The sequence below is a fragment of the Microcaecilia unicolor genome, chromosome 3 (genome assembly GCF_901765095.1).
Source record: "Microcaecilia unicolor chromosome 3, aMicUni1.1, whole genome shotgun sequence".
Lineage (NCBI taxonomy): Eukaryota > Metazoa > Chordata > Amphibia > Gymnophiona > Siphonopidae > Microcaecilia > Microcaecilia unicolor.
Window position 1 is genome coordinate 338,224,158 of NC_044033.1, and position 13,282 is coordinate 338,237,439.

General features: G+C 42.8%; 1 protein-coding gene across 1 annotated transcript in view; it reads left to right on the top strand.

Annotated features, from left to right (window-relative positions):
• Nucleotides 1–6,480: 6,480 nt before the first annotated feature.
• Nucleotides 6,481–13,282, top strand: part of AHI1 (Abelson helper integration site 1) — a 683,164-nt gene continuing 676,362 nt past the window's right edge. Inside the window, 1 exon segment of the mRNA XM_030195101.1 lies at nt 6,481–6,553. The gene's annotated coding sequence lies outside the window, so the exon portion shown is untranslated.

Here is a 13,282-nt window from a genome sequence, read left to right on the forward strand (position 1 = left end):
TACAGCCAAGATATAGTAAGGGGAAAGGATTGGGACTTGATATATTGCCTTTCTGTGGGTTTTTTTTTTATAACTACATTCAAAGCAGTTTACGTGGAGGGGCATAATTGAACGAAAACGTCTATCTCCATGGGCGTTTATCTCCGAGAACGGGTCCGTGAAGGGGCGGACCGAACCGTATTTTCGCAAAAAATAGACGTCCATGTTTTATTCGACAATTTGTGAGCTGGGCGTTTTTGTTTTTCAGCGATAATGGAAAATGAAAGCGCCCAGCTCAAAAACGAATAAATCCAAGGCATTTGTTCATGGGAGGGGCCAGGATTCGTAGTGCACTGGTCCCCCTCACATGCCAGGACACCAACCGGGCACCCTAGGGGGCACTTTTACAAAAACAAAAAAAGGTAAAAGAGCTCCCAGGTGCATAGCACCCTTCCCTTGCGTGTTGAGCCCCCCAAATCCCCCTCAAAACCCACTGCCCACAAGTCTACACCATTACTATAGCCCTAAGGGGTGAAGGGGGGCACCTACATGTGGGTACAGTGGGTTTGGGGGGTTGGACGACTAATAAGCATTAAGCAGCACAATTGTAACAGGTAGGGGGGATGGGCCTGGGTCCACCTGCCTGAAGTCCATTGCACCCCCTAACAACTGCTCCAGGGACCTGCATACTGCTGCCAGGGAGGTGGGTATGACATTTGATGGTGAAAATAAGAAGTTGTGAAACATCATTTTTTTGTGGTGGGAGGGGGTTAGTGACCACTGGGGGAGTCAGGGGAGATCATCCCCGATTCCCTCTGGGGGTAATCTGGTCATTTAAGGCACTTTTTGGGGCCTTATTCGTGAAAAAACAGGGTCCAGGAAAAGTGCTCTAAATTCTAGCTACAAATGCATACTTTTTTTCCATTATTGGTGAAAGGCGCCCATCTCTGTTCGGGTGATAACCATGCCCCAGTCCCGCCTTCACCACACTTCCGACACGCCCCCATCAACTTTGTACACTTCCGCGATGGAGTGCAGTTGAAAACGTCCAAGTTCGGCTTTCGATTATACCGCGTTATTTGTTTTTGTGAGATAAACGTCCATCTCCCGATTTAGGTCGGAACTTGGGCATTTTTCTCATTCGATTATAAGCAGGATAGTATATACAGGCACTTATTTGTACCTGGGGCAATGGAGGGTTAAGTGACTTGCCCAGAGTCACATTACAATAATCCAATTGCAGAAGGATCATTGCCTGTGCAACAATTCTAAAATGGTCTTTGTGAAAGAATTTTTTTACTCTTCTTAGGGCACGAAGTTTCCAGAAAAACATTTTAAGAAGCAAATTGATGTAACATTCAAAAGATAAAGATACATCTAAAGTTATTCCTAGGACTTTTAAATAAGGTCCAAATTGAACTATTTTGTTGTGCATTGTCAAATTTGTTACAAAGGAATTAACTTTTGGAAGATGTAGTTGAAATATTTTGGTTTTATCAACATTCAATTTAAGTAGGTAATCTGAAGCCCAATTTTCTACTTTGTGCCAATTTAGAGGCCAATTTAGGAGCATAATTGTGAAAGGGGCATGTTTACTAAAGAGCATTAAGTTAAGCAAAGCACTTTCTGCTGGATTCTATATTTTGTGCCTTAATTTCCACATGGAAATTGAAGCGTATTCTATAACTATGCACGTAACATAACTGGTTAATGAGCTAATCAGTGCTGTCAATTGGATGTTAACAAGCAATTATCAGCACTAATTCGCATTAAGATTTACGTGCAGAACTTACTAAGCGTATTCTGTAACATGGTGTGTGTAAATTCTAAGTAGTACAGTTGAAAAGGGGGCATGGGTGTTTTAAAAATCTATGTACGTTGTTATAGAATACACCCGCTGTGCGCCTAATTTAGGCATCAGGATTTATGCCAAGTAAAACATGGTGTAAATGGCTGCAACTAAATTTGGTCACATGGAGAGGTGCTCAGTGTAATTATATATACTATGTGGAAATTTAAGCCTATTCTGGAAAATTTAGGTGTAGAGAATACACCTAGGCGCATCTTTTTCAGTGTGACATTTTTAAGCACCATATATAGAATCTAGTCCTTATTCTGCAAAGGCTGTGCCATGCAATGGGGCCATAGCACTCCCTGCTTGGTATCTGTAGATACCACTATTAATCCATCACCAATAACTAAATATTTTAAGCATTCAACTCCATGTAAGCTGGATCTTTGTCACTTGATAAGCTTCTAGTTGATTCAGGCTCAAGTGACAGCTCAGGAAGGAGTGCCTTGAGAGAAAATACATCTCTGGCAGGGAGGAGGTGGGCACGGAAGGGCCTCAATTCCTGGTGAACTTGTTCAGTAGTGCATGGAACCACTGGTCTGGGATGGGAAGGACTTGAACAGAAGAAATAACTGGATGCAACTTGGATTCTTAATTTTTGGTCTCCGAATATGACCTGTAAATAATAGTTTCAGTTCCTGGACTGGTTGTTAAAGCATTAAAGAGTTTGAAGTTCATCAGCTGTGACTGAGAAACTGTTTCTGGTGGTGGAATGCTGAAACCCCAGGAAGGATACTCTCTGGTCTATCAGTGAATTTGCCGGCCCCGCTCAAGAGATCAAAGGTTTTGTGGACCCTGGTGGGGTTGCTTACCCCAAAGACCTTAGCTGGGCCCCCTAGGACCAGAGCTTTTTTGTACTGGTATGCGCCAATATGGCGTTTCGGCACCTTTTTTACCTCCCGTTTCCTCTTGCTGCCCCCATTTCTTCTAGCTGCCTGCTTGAGAGTCTGGGCCCCCGATCACTCTGTACAAGACCTGGCACCAGCACACTTGGCCTTCGAGCCTATTCGTTTGCAGATGCCCTGTTGGTACCGCCCCTCTGATGCATATATATCAGAGAGGGTTGGACAGGGCCTTCCTGAATGCAAGGCGTTAGGTGCGAAGGCTCCTCATCGCTGGTGCTGGGCCTTGTACTAGCTGATTACTGCCCGGGGCTGGACTCTCAAACAGGCAGGCAGCAGGCAAAGGAAGAAGGGCGGGGGAGGGGGAGAGGAGAATCGCTGGACATGGATGGGAGCGGAGGGCAGGGGAGAGAGAATTGCTGAACATGGAGGGGAGGGCAGGGGAGAGAGGAGAATCACTGGACATTGATGGGAGGGCAGGGGAGAGAGGAGAATTGCTAGACATTGATGGGAGGGCAGAGGAGAATTGCTGGACATGGATGGGAGGGGAGGGCAGGGCAGGGGAGAGAGAATTGCTGGACATGGATGAGAGAGAGCAGAGGAGAATCACTGGACATGGATGGGAGGGGAGAGGGGAGTGGAGGGGAGAGAGGAGAAATGCTGGACACGGATGGAGAGGAGAGCAGGAGAGAGAGAAGAATCACTGGATATGGATGTCTTGTCTGGTTACAGGGATTTTGTTGGACGGGGATAGAACATCTCTCAGCATGGAACTGGCAAACACCATGCATTGTGATGACATCTGAATTCTGCATCGAAATGTTCACTTGCAAGTCACAGCAACCAAGATTCTGCACAAATAGCTGCTGCTACCATCTGCTTCTTTATTTAACTTCTTTTTTGGACATAACTTAATACATTTCTTGATTAGCTTTCAAAGGTTGCCCTTCTTCGTTAGATCGGAAATAAGCAAATGTTGGTAGATGACAGTATTAAGTTATGTCCAATAAAGAAGGTATCATCTTATTTTCTTTTCCATGTTTTATTTTGTTTTATTTCTATTGATTACTTTTAAAAGTGAACTAACATGGCTACCACACCTCTTTATTTAACTTAAAATATCCCTGATGAAGACTGTGTTTGGTGAAACACAGCCCTTGTTCGGTTGTTTTGTCAGCATTTTTTTTTGAAGAATAAACCTTGATCATCCTTGACATTTTGGTTGGCTTTTTCCACTTGTTTGGTTAGAGAAATGATTTATAATGAAAAAAAATGACAAGCTATTTTTCTTCTCCTATACTGGTGTAATATTTTCAGTGATGCCTGTTTATATGTGCCAAGGCTGGTAAAAGGGGTGTGGCTCCCATGGGGCAGAGCCAGATAGTGACCCCCACCCCTAAGGTTACCCACAATGAGCACCGGTACCATTTTTTCCTACAAAAAAAAAGCACTGCCTAGGACTGAGTATAGTGGGACCAGAGTTACATTTACATGGTATACTAAGACTTTAATTAATTAATTTGTTGCATTTATACCCCGCTCTTTCCCATTTGGTAGCAGGCTCAGTGCGGCTTACATAGTATGGAATTACATAGTATCACAGAAAGAACACAGCTGTAGCAATAGTAGGGGTATGATGTGGTTGTTAGGAAAAAGGTTGAGATAGTTGAAATGGGCAAACTTGGAAAAGTGGAACATTTACATTCATAACAGGTTTTTATTTGGAGGGGAGAAGCCAATGAGCCCCCCTTTCTGTCACTTCACTCACATGAGATAGCCACAGGGATAGTAGGTAGCTTTCCCACTGCTTGCCCCCATCACACAAAATATTTCACAGGACTACTGCTGCTTTCCTCCAGGATCCATAGGAGCCTGCTGTATGTGTGCAATGGGTGCTGAGTACTCCTCCTTCATTTGAGCCCAGGGAAGGGTAATTGTATTTGGCACCACCAAGCATTTTGAAATGTTGGTGCCTATGCCTGCATCTTTGTGCCTTAGCAACTGCCTCAGCTGATTTGGCGCTTTCCACAGGAACTCCAGATATCTGCCTTTCTTCCTGGCTGTAACCTTTTCAATGTAGCGTCTGCTCAGTACTGGAAGTTGCTGAATATGCTCTTGATGGCTTTGCCCTAGGAGATTTGAACAGGAGACAGCATGTTGTCTAAAAGTTGAAACCACTTAGTGTGTGTTTCCCCTTCCCCGTGCAGCCATCGTTCTGTGTACACTAAAAACAAACAAACCTATGAGCTGCTGCATTCACATTGTCGTTGTTTATTGTTGATAGCATTTTTATTTAATCTCACTTATATTTTCAAACATGCCAGCTTGTGCAGCATACGGATGTACATAGAGGAAGTATAATAACGGAATACCTTTTCATACGTAGAGTAGTAATTTGTTATAAATCGTAATCAGTGTGTCATTTGGAAAGGCTGATTACAGGAACACCCTAGCATGTGTTATATTCGTGCCGAGAATTTTTTCTCCTGGTAAAGGGCCACTAAAACAGACTTCATATTATGAGAATCAGGTGCTCAACATTCACAGTTTCTATTTATTTACTTATTTATTTATGACATTTACATCCCACATTAAACATGAATTAGCATTTAAAATATTTTTTTCCTGTGCCTAGATCAAAAGACAAAGATGGTTTGTGGGAACTTGTTCCCTTTTGTTTTGTGGAATGCAGTGATATATTATAAAAATGCACTTAATATTGTTTATTGCTACTATTTAAACGAGAGATATTCAGTAATGAGGGCAGAGCTACCTTCATGCATTAGTCCAGAGGCAGTCTAAATGCCAACATTTTCCAGTTCTGTGAAATATATTTATTTCTTCTTCAAGTCATTTTCTCAGTTATTACTCAAATGTGAACACAATTATAATATTAATTGATAAGTTTTGGATGTTACTGAATTCTATTATTCTGTCTCACTGTATTTCCAGTTTGGGCACAATATAAGTCATCACAAGGACAAAATATAAGGAAATCAATGGACTGTGTTAGGGGCTTATAGCCCATTTAGTTATTTTTAATCAAATGAGAGCTCTGTATGAAAGAAAATATTTATTTTTTTATTACTTTGACTTATGAAAACCACTTGTCCCTAAAACATGCTCAAAACAGAATAACCCATTTGTACAAAAGAGATGAGGTGAAGATGTGACTCCATGTGCCCCAATGAAAGGAGAGTTTAATTTTACTTCCAATCTTTATAACACCAGACTTCCCAAGGCAGATTACAACAGTTAAGATGAACCCATGAGAAAACTGGATATCCTCAATGAAATTTGAACACATATATTATATAGAACTGTGTAGAAAAATGAGCACAAAATACAGCCTATATTAGTGCTGTTTTCCTCCAGATACAACAATTTTTGAAGCTGTTCTAGAGATATTCCGTTTTGATTTCATGATATTTATATCTACATATGGGAAGCTTTCAAATAAATTGAAAAACTGTCAAATAAGTATATAAAAAACCTTTTGTCCTCCACATTTTAAGGCACCGCCTATCCAACTGGAACAGCTTTTGACTTTGTACAGATGGACTACACATAGGCAGTCCCTTATTTCTAATAATCTTTCACTATTGTTTTCAATAATGTTTGCTATTGTTTTGGGTGAACCAGTGTGGAGACAATCTCCGCCGCGCCTACTGGCTTCAAATATCTAGCTTTGCACCGTCCCCTGTTCTCAATCTAACCTCCCCTTCGTTTTGTGTACACTGGAACTTTACGAGCCCCACAGCACTCCCCTCCCCCCCCCCCCCCCCCCCAACAGACTGCCCTGCAGTTCCAGAAGCTACCAAAACAAGGAAGGATGAGGAATTCAGTGCCTCTTCATGGGTCAGCTGCTGGCCTCTAAGAAGTAAGTGAAACTTAACATCCACAGCAACAAAAGAACTTTCAAGCACTCTGTTTGCATTGCTGTGGAGGAAATGACTAGGGGCTCCGTGACGCTGATCTGATGGCGAGTGTAGCCTCTCAGACTCAGCGCCACGCCAGCCCACACAGCGTTTCAGAGAGGAGAGGACCGCGCTGTGTTGCTAGGGGCTGGCCCGGTCTCTATGGAGATTGTGTCACATGCTGACGCTTGAAGTTGCTCTTTCCGGTGGCATGGAGAGAGGCCTGAAGGATTAGCAGAGTGAGAAATGCATCGTTGCAGCTTTGGAGCAGTCAAATAGCTGGAAATGTATGTGACACCGTAGTATTGATATTATTCTCCAGCGTCCCACCCTCTTTGACGCAACTTCCTGTTTGGCTGGAGTCGGACTCGGGAGTCGGGACTGCAGGTTTGTAGTTGGGGAAACCTCTGGTATGAGTTTGATGGTGGGGGTGTTTGTGGGAGAGGTGGAAGATCGTGGAGAGGGGGAAACATACTAGACTGAGGAGAGCGGAAGTGAGAGGGAGAGATTTAGGACCACAGGGAGGGGAGACCGATCCTCCGGTTCCCGAATGTGACAGTGTGAGGAGGGATGCTGGGCGTGAGTGTGAGGGCAGCCGAATACGTCGTGTCTTGGTATCTTTGAAAGAGTGATTAAAATTCCATCCAGTAGTAATTAAGGGAAGGCGATTAACTATTAATCTTACTTACACACCAGTTGTGTTCATAGAAAAACAGATCGCCAGTGCTTGACGATCTCCACCACTTCATTCATTACTGGAAATGCCAGGTACGTTCACCTCCCATTTTTGTTTCAAACTTTAAATGACAAAGGTAACCAGAATTTAGGTAGCATATCAATTTCAGATTATGTTGCGATAAATAGAATGATTCAGTGGGATGCATAGGAGCCAACTTTTCAAAATTATTGGGGGTGCTAAGCCCAATGGAAATGACCCCTCCCTGGACACATACAAGGAATTTTCTCAATATTGGGGGTGCTCAGGCAATCCACAGCACCCACAGAGTCGGCTCCAATGGTGGGATGTTGTTATACGTCACTGTGGAGGTTTAGTTCATTTTTCTTTAGATGATAAAGATGTTAAAATTTATAAGACAAAGCCACTGAATATTATGAACTCAGTTTAGTGTATGGGAACTTCAACTTGTTTTGAACAGGCTGCTCTAAAGATGATGCTAACAGAAGTAATTATTATAGTGTAGGAGACAGACTAAAGAAGTTAAAGGACAAAGTAAAATAGAATATTTACATTTCCAATTGAAAGATTATATTTTGCTTTGGAAGTAACTATTTAAAAATGTAAATACAATTACATTTAGGGAGAAGGAATGTAGTAATGGGCAAAGAACTAGGAAATGCAGGGTTTAAATCTTGCTTTTGCCACTTGCATTCATGCTGACCTCAGGCACGTCATTTTTATCTTTCATTGCCTCAGGTATCCACTTAGATCAGTGGTTTGCAACCTTTTTCCTGAACACTAAAATTCACAGCTGAACAAAAAGTATTTGTAAATATTTTGTTGTTTAAGCTTAGTATGAATTTACCTATCCGATATGAAAAAGCTGTATGCCCATCAATCCCAGATTTCTCACCTGGCATACATCAAAACAAATATATATTCAAATTCTAGTGTGACCTCAAACAGCAACTCAAAAGCTCTCCACTGCCAGATACTGTGAAGCAACACAAAAACCTGCAAAAATACTACTCAGAAACTATATAGCAAACAGAATCTGTGGACAGCAAATCTGCAACATTTTCAGTTGAGGCTGGGGACAGTAGTTATTATTGGGGTAGTTGGGAAACAGAAACAGGGCCAGTTATGGGGATTTCGAGAACCTAACTCTAAAGATTGCTGGTCTTCCCAGTTTGCAGGCACTGATGGTTGTAAAGGAAACACAGGCTTGCTGTCTTCGCCAATTTTTTTGGGACACACTGGTTGAGAATCAATTAGATTGTAAGCTGTTTGGGCAGGGACATATTGTACTTGAATATTTTTCATCACTGTACAGTACTGGGTACATCCAGTAACCCTATAAAAGTAAGTAGAAGTATTATTTGGGGACACACAGCTTGAGAACCACTGACTTAGATTGTAAGCTGTTTGGGCAGGGACATATTGTTCTTGAATACTTTTTCATCACTGTACAGTACTGTGTACATCCAGGAGCCTTATAAAAGTAAGGATCAGTGTTATTTGTAGTCAGCTGTCCAGGAGCAGTCTTTCTTCAAAAAGCACCCAATAATTCAGGAAGTAATAACTGTCATCTGCTGGCTAAATACCTGAAAGCTAAGAACAGGGAATCAGAAGAATTAGAAATATTATTTTTAGGAAAGTTTTTGATGGAGAAGATGAGTTGAATGCTGAAATCACTGAATGTGAATTTTCTTCTGCTATTGAATCTTATAGGGGTTCTTTTAGTAAGCTATGGTAAAAATAGACTTGAGCGTGTGCCCTTACACAAGTCTTTCTTGCACACTAAGGCTATTTTTACCACGGCTGTAAAAATTACTTTTTTTCTATTTTTTGCATTAATGGCCATGCGCTAATCTTTTGAGCACTTACTGCCACCCATTTTGTAGGCAGTAAGGGCTTCTGCAATATCTGTGTGCTAACCAGTTAGCATGCGGTAATGTAGATGCGTTAACTGGCTAGCACAGGAATGTCCATTCTCCTCTCCTGATATGCCCCTCAAAAAAATTTTGAAAAATTATTTAGCATGCACAGATTTCCAAGTTACTGCATCAATAGAAATCAAACAAAATAAAACATGGAAAAGAAAATAAGATGATACCTTTTTTATTGGACATAACTTAATACATTTCTTGATTAGCTTTCGAAGGTTGCCCTTCTTCCTCAGATCGGAAATAAGCAAATGTGCTAGCTGACAGTGTATATAAGTGAAAACATTCAAGCATTACTATGACAGTCTGACAGGGTGGGAGGAGAGGGGTGGGTAGGAAGTATGTATGGGGACATCAAAGCATATCATTGATATTCTAACAGGATGGGTGTGGATTGGTGAGGGGAGGGTGATCAACAGAGACATACAGCTTTATGGTTTATAATGGGCTAGGAACCCCAGATCCTTGTTAAGTCCTTTCTGTTGGGTGTTAAAATATTCAATCATTCTGACTTCAAAGGTCTTACGTTCTTGTATGGTTTTAAAGTTGCCTTTCAGGATTCTCACTGTGAAGTCACTGGTACAGTGTCCTGGTCCTGTAAAATGTTGACCAACAGGCGTGGGAACCCTGCTGGCACCAGTATTGTTCATATGATGTCTATGTAAATTGAATCTTGTCTTAAGCATCTGGCCTGTTTCTCCAATATAGCATCCTTCTTTACATTTTTTACACTGAATGATATATACCACATTGGAAGATGAGCAAGTGAAAGATCCCTTTATGTTGAATATCTTTCCTTTGTGGATGACTTTGGGGTCCTGTGAAATATTTTGTCATAGTTTGCAACTGGATAAATTACAGGGAAGTGTGCCCTTCTGTTCCTTTTCAGTCTGTGATGGAAGTTTACTTCTGATTAGCTTGTGTTTTAAATTGGGTGGCTGTCGGAAGGCCAGTACTGGTGGGGATGGGAATATCTCTTTCAGTAATTCATCCTCCTGGAGTATAGGTTGTAGATCTCTTATGATTTTCCTCAGTTTTTTCAGCTCTGGATTGTATGTCACTACAAGCGGGATTCTGTCTGTGGATTTTTTCTTTTTGTACTGTAGCAGATTCTCCCTGGGTGTTTTGAGGGAGGAGGCAATATTCTTGGAGATTATTTTGGGGTTGTAGCCCTTCTGTTTGAAAGATTCAGTCAGGCTTTTAAGGTGTCTGTCTCTGTCCCCTGGGTCAGAGCAGATACGGTGGTATCTTGTGGCTTGGCTGTAAATGATGGATCTTTTTGTATGTGAAGGATGGAAGCTGGAGTTGTGGAGGTAGCTGCATCTGTATGTGGGTTTCTTGTATATAGATGTTTGTATACAGCCATCACTGATTGAGACCGTGGTGTCCAAAAAATTGACTTTTTCTGGGGAGTAGTCAATTTTTAATCTGATTGTAGGATGGTATGTATTGAAGGCAGAATAAAATTGTTTCAGAGTTTCTTCACCCTCCGTCCAAATCATAAAAATGTCATCGATGTACCGGTAGTATTTTAGAGGTTTGGTCTGGTGTGTATTCAGAAATGTCTCTTCCAGCTCAGCCATAAAAAGGTTGGCATATTGGGGTGCTGTCCTGGTGCCCATCGCAGTGCCCATTATTTGCAGATAGATATCATTATTAAAGTGGAAGTAGTTGTGAGTTAAAATGAATTTGATTAATTTTGTAATAGTTTCTGGTGAGTATTGATGGTCCAGTGTGGATTTTTTTAGGAGTCTTCCACATGCAGCTATGCCATCCGCATGTGGAATGTTGCTGTATAGTGATTCTACATCCATCGTGACCAGAAGGGTGTTAGGTAGTAGTTGCTTGATATTTTTCAATTTATTCAGAAAGTCTGGTGCCAGCAGGGTTCCCACGCCTGTTGGTCAACATTTTACAGGACCAGGACACTGTACCAGTGACTTCACAGTGAGAATCCTGAAAGGCAACTTTAAAACCGTACAAGAACGTAAGACCTGAGGAAGTGACGTCACCGTCAGAGATGGCTGCTTGAAGTTTGAGCTCCGTCGGGGCAGCAGTGAAAACAGTGATTTTCCCCCAGCGAGATCGCGATCGCGAATTTAGGCGGTCTGAGTCCGGGGATCGATGGCGACCCGAAAGCGCCTGGAGAAATTTAAATACAGCGCTGATCAGCGGGACGGAGCGGCAACATCGAGCCGCACCCCGCGCAAGGCGCGAGACAAAATGGCGGACGCGGACTCGGGCTCGGATACGGAGGGGCTGATGGAACAGCAGGAGAGCGATACTGAACTCACGAAGCAGGAGGTAACGCGCTGGTTTAAAGCGCTCAAAGCTGAAATGGCGGCAGTGAGGAAAACAATCAAGGATGCAGTGGTGGACATTCAGAAAGAGGTGAGGGAAATTGGCACCAGGGTGGAACAAGCTGAGGAAGCACTGGAGCACGTGGAGGGAGACATCTTGGAATTGAAAACAGAGATTGGCTCCCTGCGAGCAGAGAAAGATAAAATGCAGTTGGATCTTGAGGACTTAGAAAATAGATCCAGAAGAAATAATTTAAGATTCAAAGGGGTCCTAGAAACGGATCAAAATATGGACTGCACTAAGGTGGTGAAAGCAATTTGTGCCTTTATCCTGGCATCTGAAGGGGATGAACACATGCTTGGAGATGGGACTGAGATACAATTTGACAGGGTACACAGAAGCCTGGGACCTCGAAGAGATAAACAGCCCAGGGATATAGTGGCATGCTTTAAGGATTATAAGACTAAAGATCTGGTCTGGCGTAAGGCACGATTGATGGGTGAAATTCCCTGGGACAATCAAACAGTGCTAGTATTTCAAGACCTAGCCCTGGGCACGCTGCAACGAAGACGAGAGTTTCGAGATCTGACCAAGTTTCTACAGCAGGCCAATTACAGGTACAGATGGGTCTTCCCGTTTGGATTGCAGCTTACAGTAGAGGGCCACACGAGGAGGGTGACTTCGCTGGTTGAAGCATGGAAAGTGCTGAAGGAGCTTGGCTGTAACAATTTGCCATCTGATGGAGATACAGGGAAACCAGGGAAGGCAGCAACCGAGAAGAGAGGATCGTCGTGGCAAAAGGCGGGCTCTCGCAAAGGACCGGGCTCACATAGGCCGGAAATGGACAGAGTACCCTGATGGAAAGTATGAGACACTACTGGTTTCAGTTCACCACAGTTATAGGTAGTTGAGTAGCCCGGGAGGGTTACCGGACAGGGTTTGCAATAGTTATCTTCTGTTATGAGTTCAGAGAATGGATGTTTTCTACACTGTTATAATGTAATGAGTTTGGAGAAGGTGGAGCGGAGGGAGAGGGAAAACGAGTTTGGGGGGAGGGGGGAAAAACAGAGGGGGAGAGGGGGGAGTCAGCTCTGGCGAGGGGTTATTTCCTTACAGTATTAGGCTGGCGGCAAATGGTACCGCTCAGCAACAGGGGGGCGGGAGGGGGGTACAGGGAGGGAAAGGGTTGAGGGTGGGAACTTGGAATGTGAATGGGTTAAATTCACAGAGGAAGAGAAATATGGTATATCGGGAGTTACAGAGGAGTAGATGGGATATAGTCTTGCTGCAGGAGACACACATTAGACGCCGAGAGGCACATTTATTACAGCAGAGGGCCTACAGTGAATGTATTGCACACTTTGACAAAAGAGGGGGAAAGGTGGGCGGTTTGGCCATTTATATTCGGAAAGGGACTCCATTTGTAACTGATGACATTTATAGAGATGAATTGGGGCGCTGTTTAGCGGTCAGAGGGCTCTTATATGGGAAATCTGTGACAATTGTGAATGTCTATGCACCTAATTCTGGTCAGGGAGAGTTTTTTGAGCATATAAGGGAGGAACTTTTTCAATTTCAAAGAGGTGGGATGATTATGGGAGGAGATTTTAATTTGTGGAATACATCTATGGATCATTCTAAGGGACACATTACAGTACACAAGCCTTATACTCGGAGTTTGAGGGCACTGGCCTCGAGATTGGATCTCCTGGAGGTCTGGAGACTTAAACATCCGACCCAGAAGGCATATACATTCTTTTCTCACT